A 13,341-nucleotide genomic window follows, 5' to 3' on the forward strand; every position below is an offset into this window, starting at 1 on the left:
ATAAATTTAATATCAGTGATCGAATGTAGCGTCACTAAGTAAAGCTGCTTTCACACGAGCTTCATTTTGAGGGAAAATTTAACTGAAACAAATTTTCTTTGTTATTCTGTTGCTTGTCTCGCTCGTTTTTATAGAAAATCATATATATCTGTCTCTTTTCACTTCAGAATCAAATGTGGAACCGCCATTATGAACCACCCCCGCCCAGTTCTTCCTGTAACAGGTAAAGGTACGAAAATTTCAGTTTGGCTCCGACAGCCGAAGGGAGTAGACGTGTGCTCGCGAACACAGCGTTGTGTGTTTATATTGAAATTGTAATTAAATCGATCCCCATTCATCATATTGGTAAGTTTCTTTAATATTTTTGTAGTTACATAGTAAAATTTTACCGATATATATTTTTTTGTTTGTAATTTTCGTAGAAACTACCCTCTAAGGTCGTATTTATAATAAGTACGAACCGAACAAAGAAAATCAACTGTTGCGCACGTGTATCAACAAGTAGAAAGTTTTTCACGTTAAATAAGCTAAAGGATTATGAAAGGTCCTCTCGTGGGGTTGAGAATAAATAGAATGTAATGCTTTAAAATGTTTGCCCCCATTTTCACAACTCATGCCGTTATGGCTTCATTGTTAAGTGTAGGGTCAACCATTCGTCGTGGTTGTGAGTTTGATTTTCAGGCACCCATTTTTGGTACTGAAATATTATATTAATACAATTATATTTCGGCATTGTTGGTACTTAAAATGTTTGTATATCTTATAAATCAGCTACACACTGTATCCCGCACAAAGCAGAGTAGGCAGAGGAAACCGAAATCCGGTCCCCACTTTCCGCCGGATTCTAGAGGCATTGCGTGTTGAGTGGCGGATCTTAGCTCCGTGCTTTGCCTCGGCACCAGGAAGGGATGGACAAAAAGAAACAATATATTAATTAATTTCTATTCTAAAGATTTATGTAATTTATTATAACTATAAAATCACAAGCAAGTCTTATAGCGCTATATTGGCCCTAATGGTACCACGCCTCTTGACTGTCAAATTGCTTCCTATTTTATTAATTTCTAAGTGACTCCCCAGGAACTATAGGTTAAGGTTAGGTTCAATCCGAACTAGTACTTACTGAGTTTTGTATCTTCATCCAAACAAACTCTTCAGCTCAATTAAAGCATAACATAAGTATAGATTTTTAACAGATAATTATCAATGATAGAGGATATCTCGAAATTATTACGGATTTGAAAAAAGGAGATTTAAAGGCCTAATGGTTCATGCAAACGAAGCTAGCGTTTAATAGTTTATTCTAAAACCTAGTTTCAAGCTCGGGCTCGAGTTCCGCCACTCAACACGCAATTCCTCCAGAACTCGGCAAAAGTGGGGAACGGAATGTCTTAACAATAGGTTCTCTCTGCCTACCCTGCTGTGTGCGGGATATAGCGTGAAGCTGATTTATTTTATTTAAAACCTAGCTTAGGTGTAATATAACAGAGTAACTACTACGTGATTAAAAATAGGTATGTGAGTTGCTTCGCGTGTTAAGCATTGCGTGTTTATAACGCCTGTTCATGTTAGTATCAGCATATTGTTGTATATATATGTTTGTATGTATGTATTATAGATAATATCTAGGAAATAGAATATTTGTAAGTTCTATTTTGTACTTGGTTATTGCAGTTTGTTTGGATTAATATTTTTTTAAGTTTAGTTTTTGAATTTTCGCAGTTTTTTTAATTCGATAGACAACGCAGGGACTCTATAAGGGTTCCGTACCTCAAAAGGTAAAACAGAACCTTTATAGAGACCCTGCGTTGTCCGTCTGTCAAGACTTTTTTTCTTTCATTTCTCTCGAAATTGTATAAAGATATGAAGCTGACATTGCAATAAAATATTCAGTTCTGTGGTCCCTTGAAGCAGAGAGAAAAATTAAGCTACTACGCAATCAAAGGATACGAATATGTAACATACAAACTAAATTTAAACAAAACCTATAAAGTACATCCCGTGGACCTACAGTTATGAAATTTGGCACAAAGTGAGATCTTACAATATAATTAATTAAAGAAAAAAGTCCGAAAAGTGAAAATTAATAGGTATTTCATAGAAAAAAACCAACTTATAATTGTAGTTCTTTACAATTATAAGTTTACTAGCGGACGCACGCAGCTTCGCTTGCCTATTTAAGGGTGAATTCTAATAACCCATGAAACATGTGTTCAATGAAATATTTTTAAGTCTAAATTTCAAATTTTATAATAATCGGTGGCGTTTTAAATATTTTTCCATACAAACTTTCAACCCCTTATTTGCACCCTTAGGGGGTGAATTCTAGAAAACCATACAACATGTGTTTAATTATATACGTTTAAGAGTCTGAATTTCAAATTTTATGAAAATTTATGAATATTTGCATTTATGAATATTAGGGGGAGAATTCTAGAAAACAATGAAACACGTGTTCAATTAAATATTTTTAAAAATCTAAATTTCAAATTTTATAAAAATCGGTGCCGATTTAAATTTTTTTCCATAAAAACTTTGAACCGCTATTTCATCCCTTTAGGGTTAAAATTTTTCAAAATCCCTTCTTAGTGGATGTCCAGATTACGAAAGTAAACTTTTGTCCAAATTTAACGTTTCTACCATCAGCGGTTAAGGCTGTGCGTGCGTCTTACCTCAGTCAGTGAGGACAAGTCCTTTTATATATATAGATAATAATAATAATAAGTTAATAATTTGACTTCAACTTTTATAAGTTGCAAATACGGGAAGACCCACAATCCTGAAATTGGTACGGACGCCTCAGTGGGTGAGCCCGACTCGATAGATAAGATATTACTTTTAAATAATTTCAAAGAGAAAATTTTATAGAAAATCGTAACTAGAACAACTCTTCACAAAAAGCTGCCTTTAATGATATTACTGAATTATCTATGTAATCTAAGAGCTACCGTCGCATGAGCTTTCGTTAATAAATAACTAAACTTACTCGAAACTATATACGAGTATATACGACGTATGGTGAAATAGTTTCTCTCTAGAAGCTGATGTTCATACATAAAATCTTAATATTCAATTAACTAAAATATTTTTATACGAGTTTTAATGTAATGAAGAGTTTTTTAACAAACGGGTTTTTAACTTCACGTTGTTTTCTGCGCATAGCAGGTTAGGCAGAGGGAATCTGGGAACCTAGTGTTAAGGCAATCCATTCCTATCGAGACTATTGTATGCTGAATAGTGGAGTTAAACGCCGCACTTTGGCTCGTTACTAGAGCATAGCAATAAAAATATTCAACTTCAATCCCCTAATGGGAACCTACAAGTATTTCGCTTACAGTGGAACTGAATATCTACCAAACAGCGAAGAGAGGGCACAAAGCATTAACAGCAAAAGAAAAGAAGGAAATTTAACAGAAAAAACACGATATCCACATATATAATTCAAATTATTCATAATATACTCCATATAAAAATACATACATACTTTTAAAAGTAAGTTCCCTCTGTCTAACCTGCCATATTCAAGATAAAGCGTGAATTAAAAAAATAATCTTGCTAAAAAGCGAGAGTGACATTTCTACTGACACAGTGCACGTCTTAAATGAAAGAACAGAAGACAAATGACCTCATCCTACATCATGTGAGAAACGCATCGTTACACAAAGTACTCCCCTGAGATGTGAATATAAATATCTCTTACATTACCGCGAAATATGAAATGAATGGAACTTTGCTAGAAATGAATCTTTTTGGCAGAGGTTCGTACAGGTTCTTAGTTTTTCCTGGTAGCATTCTCAATTTTCTAGCAAATTTCTAGTAGTTTCGCCTGTACGTTGTCTATCAGTTTAGTTTATAAATGGGATGTTAATGTTGATTCCATGTGAAATATTATTTATGCAATAGCTTGATATGTATATAATAAAATGACTATATTCGGTCAGCTATACTGACTGACTGCATATCCTATGGAGAAAGAATGACAAAAAATGTGACATGATGCAAGAATAAGTGGTAAGAGAAGTAGAGGGAGCTCGTTTGATCTTCGCCAACACAGTATTGATGTTACGGAAGGTCACGTAACAATAAGTATGTCGAGGGCAGGAGCATCATTGCCCCAGTACGGAACAGATATGTACAGAGATCTTGGCGTTTAACTCTCCGTTCTCTCTGGCCACAGCGCTAGGGCAAAGCGTGAAACTGAAAAAATAAATAAAATACATTGTTGATGCTTCGGGCCGAGTAAATGCAACGGATACAAGAAATAGCGCGGCCGGCGTTGAGTTTCACCACTCAATAATGCAATGTCTCGAAAATTTATCGGTGCGAGGAGAAAAGAGTGCCTTAACAATAGGTACCCTCTGCCTAAACTGCTTTATGCACGATAGAGAAAGAAATTAAAAAATGCATCGTTTGAAATACTGTTTATACAAGAGCTTAACATGTATTTTGTCGAATTAGATGCGAGCCAGTGAACTTTAAAGGTTGGGTGATATCGAAAAGGTCATAATACTATGCGAGTCTTATATTTTATGCTAAAATTTAATATAATTTTACATATTTAGAGCAACAAAATTCAAATGAAAATTAGATTTTTATTTTGAAAGAGATATTTTTATATGGACCTTTCCTTTTTTAATTACTTTTTACGGGGAGGTGAAGGTCATCTAGATACATTTATATTCAGAAAGGTGAAGGTTTCTATTCAGGTATGTAGTAGGGTTCGATCTCCACATATTCAAATTATTTTCATTTTCTTGTTTTGCTAGAGAAAGTGCAGCATTGAGTTCTGCTACTCAACACTCGAAAACTCGGTGGAAAGTGGAAAATGGAGTATTTAAACACTAGATCCTCAATATAAATATTCCCCCACGGTAAACTATAAAGATTTTAACGAGAATTATAACGGAAATTTTTTAAAAACAACACTCTTTGGATCATTGGACAATAGAAGAAAATAGTTTTTTGTGATCTTATTTCATGTAATGGTAATAATATTCTTATATCCGTATTTTTAAAACGTTCTCATATTGATCTTGAGATACCGTTTTCATTCAGAAATTATAAAAACGGCATCTTAGGATTGATCTCAGAGTTCAGAACGGCTTATAAGTACCGGATTTACAAACAACTAGGTTTCTCCCGCAATACTATTTACGTGGACTTTATGCTATGCTACTTTCATTTACTACCCGTTGTCATTTGTAGCAAGTAGGAAAAATAGTGTTTAGTGTTTCTTTACTAATATAGATTTTTTTAAGTGTTATTTCACACTTCTTTCATACACACGTACTAAATTGAAAGCACGTTTCTACAGCAATTACAGCTTAACGCGTTATATGGAAATCTGAATTACAAGATTTCACACGACCGCTTTCGCATAATTACGACAGTTTAAATATTTAAATTGAATTCATATTTTCAATTATTATATACAAAACATATATATATATATATATAGATATATTTTTTCAGATACAAAGTAAGATTGAAACAACGGAATATTTTATCACTATGTTCTCCGTCTCTATAATAGAAAATTCCGTACAAACCACAGTGACGTAACAACATAATAAATTAATCTCAACGTTTATTAAACTCATGGAATAAGCTACAAGACCGACATGGAGGGTAGTTTGAATATTCTAGAACATTCTCATCTCGTCATAAGTTATTATATTAGTGCATATTACTTTGAACCTAGATTGCGTCTTAGGTTGTATTCCTACTATACGCTATACATGATGTAAATACGAGTAAGCTAAGGAAGTTTGTTTGTTCTATATTATAGATATATTTTGTACATTTCATATGGGCACCGTATGGCTGTTAACGTTGTAGGTTCGATTTCTATTCTAGAGAATGCATTATTAATAAAACGTGGCGTTAAGTTTCGCTACGAAATATTTCAAAACTTGAGCGGTATATAGGAACGGAGTGTCTTATCACTAAGTTCCCTCTGCTTGTCCCGCTATGTTCAAGATACAGAACTATATTATGAGTTGATTAGAATCGTTTCCTCTTTCTTCCCCGGAGTGGGAATCAAACCCACATTATATTTAAAGTTATCTTTCTAATTGTAATGCTTAAATTTAGTAGTAAAAACAATTTCTATTACATAAATGCAGTATACGAGTATAGCGTGTTTCAAATGCACGAGGGTCTCGTGTGACCCGTTGATGGGCTGGTGATTAATATGACAGGATATGTCACTTACTTAGCTAAGTTATGAATATTGAATTATATTAAGAGTATAAACCTTATTCTTTCTTCTTCTTTTACTTTTTCTTTTATCAAGACAATATGGTTAAAAATCTTCTTTTTTTATTTTCTTTTCTAGCTCTCAATCCTCATGAAATTGGTACGGAACTATCTGTGTGTGGACCCGACTCGTCCTTAACCGGGGTTTTTACACACAAATACACAAAACATTTTCTTCCAGAATAAAAGTTATTTTTCCACATAAATTATAATTCAAGTAGAACGAAATACAAGATATAATCAGAAACTGTCCTTCGTCAATGTCTCAAACTTCTGATAAGCTTTAACATATATTTTTTAGTTTAGTCATGGAATTAAATGTGAGGCCAGTATTGGCGCAGCGGCACAAGTGTGTGACTGGAAACACGACAGGTTGTGGATTCGATTCTCATTAGAGGAAATGTAATATGTTATATTTTCATTTCATCGCTCTGGTATCGAAGCAAAAAACGCAATGTCCTGAAAATTTGGCGGAAAGAGGAACGGAGTGTTCTTATACTAGGTTCCCTCTGCCTACCCTGCTTTATATTGGATACAGCGTGAACCCAATGAAAAATATAAAATTAGCTATTTATGAGATATCAAAATACAATTTTGGCACCCACCACTCAATTTTCGAGACATTACGTGTTGAGTGGCGGAACTGAACACCAAAAATAGCTAAAGCTTCTTTAATTTAAATTTAAACTATATTAAGCAATAAATTTTAAAATTATTTAACGTTATCAAGATTAAGATGTGAGAATTTAATCCAAGTTATAAAGTTGAGTTTTAAACTAAATTAAAAGGTTAAAGAAATGTTCTTTTTAAGTGCTATTTATGTTGCTTTAAAAACTTCGCACGTTGTTTGTTTTTTCCTTTTCTATTCAGATTTCTTACTGGCTTATAACGAATTCGAGGTAATGTGTATTGGGTAACGGAACATAACCCCGTGCACTGTCTTTTAATTGATTAAATTATATAGCAATTTTAATTATTTTAATTTTTTAGGGGATTAGGGATTTAGATGCCAAAATATGGTAGTCGTGATGGAGGGGCTCAGGCGGGCGAGAATTCAACAGAACGTGGGGAATGGAAGTGTCTTAATGGGAACGGAGTGTCTTAGCACTAGGTTCCCTCATCCCTTCACATCACACGCTATATCCCGCATATAAGGAAGCAGACGAAGCCTACTGTCAAGAGACTCCGTTCCCCACTTTTCGCCATATTCAAAAGTAGAATGGCGGGCTCGACACCAGAGCGATAAAATGAAAATATAAATATTTAATTTCCTCTAATGGGAATCGAATCCTGTCTCGATTACAGTCAAACGCTGGTGCCCCTACGCCACAACTGGCCTAAATAAATTATTTATAATAAAAAAAAATTGAAGCATATTTCATATATTCCCTCATAATATAATGAAGATCTAAATGCCACATACATTTTCCGCCACAGCGTACACTACAGTGCTCGAGAGATCAAAGCTGGCATGTTAACGCGAGAGCACTCTGATGCTTCGTACGAATGCAGCTTGAAATATAATGTGGAAGTCCTCGTATTTATGAAGTTGCATGCTCGTGCTCGTCTTACTATTATCATATAAGGATAATGACGGGGTTCGATTTGTATACGGGGACATGTCTTATTTCCGCTCTGGTAACAAGACAATACGCGGCGTTGGTGTTTGTCGCTCAAGTGAACGAGAGTGGAGAACGGAGTGTCTTAGCATTTGGTTCCCTTTGCCTGATATATGCGGGATACAGATGAAGCTTAAATAAATATTGTTTGAATTTTTTCCCATTACGCCAAGCAAGATGGAGGGAGAGAATTTTGTTTGTTTTCCAGTTTCTTCTTATTGTTTTTGACGAAACATATGTATATTATAAAAAAGTTGTAAGCCAAAGAAGCTAAAATAATAATAATAATATGAAAGAGTTAGTACAACAGTATAATTATTCCAAAAATGTTTCAAGAGTTATTCCAAGAATGTTTTCTTTATATTTGTTATTATCATACCCAAACTGGTCCTGAGAGGTTCTTATATAGGAAATGATGAAAAATAATATAATAATATAATCTTGTTGTTATTATTTGGTATATAAAAACTTTCTTTCATTTTCTTTTTTTCCAGCTTAATGATGTATGCCGCACATGTCATAGTAAGCAAAGGGTACCTAGACACTTAGCGTGAACATACTCCGTTCCCATTAAGACACTTCCGTTAGCCACTTTCAGTTCAATTCTCGAGGCATTGTGCGTTGAGTAGCAGAACTCAACGTTAAGCTTTGCCTAGTTACCAGAGCGAGGAACTGAAAATAATATTTCATTCCTCCGCGCGGGAATTGAACCTATAAGCGTCACGTTTACAATCGTCAGGTATACAATCGCACGCTTGTGCCTCTGCTCTTTCTTCTCTAATTTCTTAAATATTTCTGATAACTGATATATTTTCTGAGTGACCTTCATTCCACATTAATTTAGATGGTTGACTATCAATCGTAAAGCCTATCGTTTGAAAACTGGTTCTTTTCATATTTTTTTACATATAGACTTTAAACTTTGAACTAAATATATGAATACGTATACGTGTTCACTTGAGTATACTTCAAGTTAACTCTTTTCAATTTATTTCTTGAACACATGTGAAAATTAATGACATTTATGGCTATTGAAGATTTGTAGAGTGTTAAAGGCTTATAAAAGGCAAGTGCTATCGTAACGCAGTGGTAAAGTAGCTAACTCTTTACTACTGCGATGGTTATAAATTCGTTCCCGAATCGGATGTTCAAAAAAATATATTTAATATAATTTAAGGTTCTTCGGCTTGCTTAGACGAAGCGAGGTGTTGGGTTACGCCACTCTTTACATAACATTTCTAAAGTTGATAATAAAATAGAAATAGAGTGATCTAACATGACTTTATCTCTGTCTAGGGCCTTAAATTACTAGGAATAAACGCTATAGGTTGTGAGTTCGATTCCCACTCGAGAAACGACGCAAAGCACGGCGTTCAGTCTCGCTATTCCACACGCAACGTTTCCAAAATTTGTTGGAAAGTGGGAAACGAAAGTGTCTTAATAGCAACGGAGTGCCTTAACACTAGGTTACCAGATTCCCTCTGCCTACCCCGCTATGTGCGGGAAACAGCGTGAAGGTAAAAAAAAGGACCAACTCTTTCTAAGATATATAGAGTGTTACAAATTCAAACGGCGAACTATTTCAAAGTTGGAACGTGATGTTGAGTTTCATGTCTGAATAAACTTTATACTTTGCCGAGTTTAAGTTTAGTAGATAACCATATCTAACAGATGTTGGTTACTTTAAAAAGTTTTTTGCTCCTCTGAAAGATATCAAAAGAAAAAAAGAAAAAAACCCAGTCAAGTGCGAGTCGCATTCGCCCACCGAGTTTTAAATCAGTTTCATATTTTCTTGATTGTAGATTCACGTGCTGAACTTGACAAACTTATGTTTGCTAGCATCTGCACTTATTTTGTATGGAACCAATTACAAATATAAGTTTGTAATGGCTTTCTCTATGATAAACCTAAAATTAAATTTGCATTATTCATTATGACTAACAACTATCGCGTGTAACATTCAGACATATCAAACGTAAACAACTTACAAAATGAAGTAATTGTAATTAAAACTGAATTTTTTACAATTAAAATTTTAATATTATATAACAGTACGACCTTGAGGAAAACACAAAGAGAGTCTTTTTATAAAATACAGTGGTTTTCCTCAATGAAATGTTTAAAAAGAATTCTTCTGATGAAAATATTCGACATTCAATGTAAAATAATAGAAATTGTGAATTATAACTGAAGAAACCATCTCATCTTAGTGTAATAGCATTTTTTATGGGAAAATGTGTTTGATGTTCTTTTTATGTAGGAATCTTCTTCTTAGTGTTCTTCTTTATGTTGGAATTTTCTCTTTTATGTAGCAGAGAATTATTGATAACCTTATGTTAAGATATTACGTTCCCATTGTATCGCACACTTTCGCTCCCCATTTTGGAGACGATGAGTGTTGAGTTGCGGAGCTTAAGGCTGCGTTTTGTCGTGACACTAGAGCGAAGAAATAAAAGTATTAAATATATTTCAATTCCTCAAGTGGGAATCGAACCCGCAACTTGTCGCCTTTATACTTTTATTAATTTATATATTTTTTTAATTAAACTATTTATTAATTTATATTGCTTTGGGCCGTAGCGGCGCAGGGACCATTATACTCTTACTTACTTATATATTATCTGAAAATACGAACGAGTACATGTTATACCTTCGTATTTTCAGTATCGGCTCCAGTCCAGTAAATATATATCATAAAAACTACTGAACCCATTTTTATGAAGCTTGGACTGTTTTCTAAGTCAAAAAACAAGATACATTTAGTTTCCCAAAAACGTTTGACGTCTGTAAGAATTATTTTCACTATCTTTTTCATATATCTATACTAGCGACCCTCTTGCGGCTTCGCCCGCTTTTACTACTGAATTATTCATATAATGTATGTTTGCAAAGCACTTAAGATAATGTGAAAATTAATTAAACCCTAATGCAACCCGTATTTTCGTAGTTTCAATAAGGATTTTCCAATTGTTTTACACAGCAAGGATTTTTTAGTAGGTACCGTAATTTTAAATCTGTGCTACTAATCTTTTCAAGTACTTATTAAAATATATTTAAATTACTATTTTTAGATAGTTAAATGACATTAAATAATACATTCAACTCGAATTATCCAATACGTGCAAACGCATCTAAATCTTCGTTGCTATAAAGGCAGGCGGCTTTTTTTTTTCGAGCTTGTGGTTAATGCTGAAGAGGGTATTCTGTCCCTGATGAAAAGCAAGCACTACGTGGCTGCCTGTGACGAAAATTAAATAGAACGCATCGGCCGGGAATTGAACCCGGGCTGCCCGCGTGGCAGGCGAGCATTCCACCACTGAACCACCGATGCGTGTAAGGCAGGCGGGCGCAGCGGACTCGCTTGTATAAGCATGACGTAGCGAGGCGCGTTTCGCAGCAAGGATTTTTTGATATTGTAACAACTTCTAAAGTACTTATTAAAATGAAAAACAGAAAAGACAATTTTGATCTACATTAAATGGCCAACGTAACTAATATACTTATTTATATGCTGAGAGTAAGGGATAAGTGAAACTTGACTCGATACAGTTGATGTGTGAACGGCGTGATGTGTCAATAATTAAATGCGTTTTTCTCTAAAACTATTCGCAATTTCGAAATAGTTTAAAAAGCAAATTTTATCTTCGTTTAACGTAGAAATTTAATAAAGTATTTTAAAGGATAAGGATTAATACCATTATGGAAAAATATCCCTCACAATAAAAAATATATTGAAATTACTATTTTTAGACAGAAATGTGATCACTACACGTTATTCTTAAAAGATATGAATATGCCATCGCGGACTTTTTTGTAGATCTTATTAAGAGGAACAATACTCCAGTACATTTTTTTCATGTAGTATTTACCATTAAAGCAGCGCATGCGCCAAAGTGTAGGGGCGGGTAGGACTTTATACACATTTATCGTATTTATGTTAATTTACATAAGAATGTCCAAATAATAAACTATATATAAACCTTCCCTGAGAAATACTCGACCTAATGGTGAAAACCGCATCCAAATCCGTTGGGTGGTTTAGAAGAAGAAGAGTTAGAAAGTTCAGACAGACACAAAAAGCGACTTTGTTTTATAAGATATAGGATAGGATATATAGTTCAAACATTCTAAGAATTCTTTGATCATTCTAAAATAGAGTGTGAAGTATACACATTTATCTTATCTTTTATATCAACTCTACCTTTTATAACTACTCTCTTATTCTTATCTTTTGTACCAGTCTCAGCTTAACAGACCATTAGTTCACAATTTACCGTCTCATTTGTCCTCAATAACTTAGACTGTCTGCTGCAACAGAAGTTCTAGATTCTAAAACGACAAATTACTTTCAAGTTGAATAGTTTAAAAAGTATATTCTATTGTATTCGGAAATAAATTTTTATATTATGATATTCTATTACTTTCTTAAGTAACTATATTTTTTTTTAATAAAATATGGTAGACAGAGGGTGAGGGAGGGAAAAACGGGAACCAGGAACCTGTGTTAGGCCATTACGTTTGTCATTAAGATACTTCCGTTCCTCACTTTCCGTTGAATTCTTTAGACATTGCTTGTTGATTTGGCGGCATTCAATACCGCGTTACCAGAGCGAATGCGAATCGAAACCACAACCGTTATGTTTACATTCCCACGACGACTTCTTCCTTCTAATTCCTTTTCACTCATTAATATCTCAGTTGAAAATTGGCCTTTATATACGAATTCAAACACAAAGGAAATATATAAACATAGTATTATACTGCATTTAGAAACTAGCAATTAACTTAAAATTAGTATAAAATAATAGCTTCATTATCGCTGCTATTTCTAGTTGTTCTATTTAGTATTCTGTGTGAACCAATCAAAATAATGTGCGAATATATACAATTGCAAGTGTTTGTTTCTGAATACAGTTAATTTAAATAATCATATCGCGGTATTGGGATGCGGCGTTGGGTTCCGCCATTTAACTAGAAATGTATTTTTGTTTTTGCTAATTTGCCAATTAATACTTAAATACGAACTAATAATTGTTAACTTCAAAAAACAGCAACAGTAAAGACCATCGTGGCGTAATAGGAAAATCTGACAGTAAACTCAAGTTGACAGGTTCAGTTACAGCTTAGGGAATAATTTTTATTCCTTTTCCGTTTTGATAAAACAAAACTCGATATTGAGTTCCACCACTCACCTATCGAACTCTAACAAAAAAAATGGAGTATTTTGACACTAGGTTCTGCCACTCTATAAAAGAAAGGTTATTATTTGCAAAAAGTAAACACGTTCTTAAATTACTACTCTAGTCCATCCAATTATCGATCTACATACATCGTTTCTCATGTTAACTTCACTTACTAATTTTCGTATACATATTCAAAAGCTACTTCACAGCGTAGAATTCAACTATTCAACAGTTGACGTATTTCGTCTAAAAGCTGTTTCAACAAGTAATTAGTTAAGTTT

At 33.8% G+C, this 13,341-nt stretch overlaps 1 protein-coding gene across 1 annotated transcript in view; it reads left to right on the top strand.

Moving 5' to 3' along the window:
• Window positions 1–242: 242 nt before the first annotated feature.
• Window positions 243–13,341, top strand: part of LOC146536101 (IDLSRF-like peptide) — a 71,927-nt gene continuing 58,828 nt past the window's right edge. Inside the window, exon 1 of the mRNA XM_085190367.1 lies at window positions 243–345. The gene's annotated coding sequence lies outside the window, so the exon portion shown is untranslated. The remainder of the gene's footprint in view (window positions 346–13,341) is intronic.

Source organism: Heliconius melpomene, chromosome 9 (assembly GCF_056956725.1).
Source record: "Heliconius melpomene rosina isolate 202511_hmr_F chromosome 9, ASM5695672v1, whole genome shotgun sequence".
Taxonomy (NCBI): Eukaryota; Metazoa; Arthropoda; class Insecta; order Lepidoptera; family Nymphalidae; genus Heliconius; species Heliconius melpomene.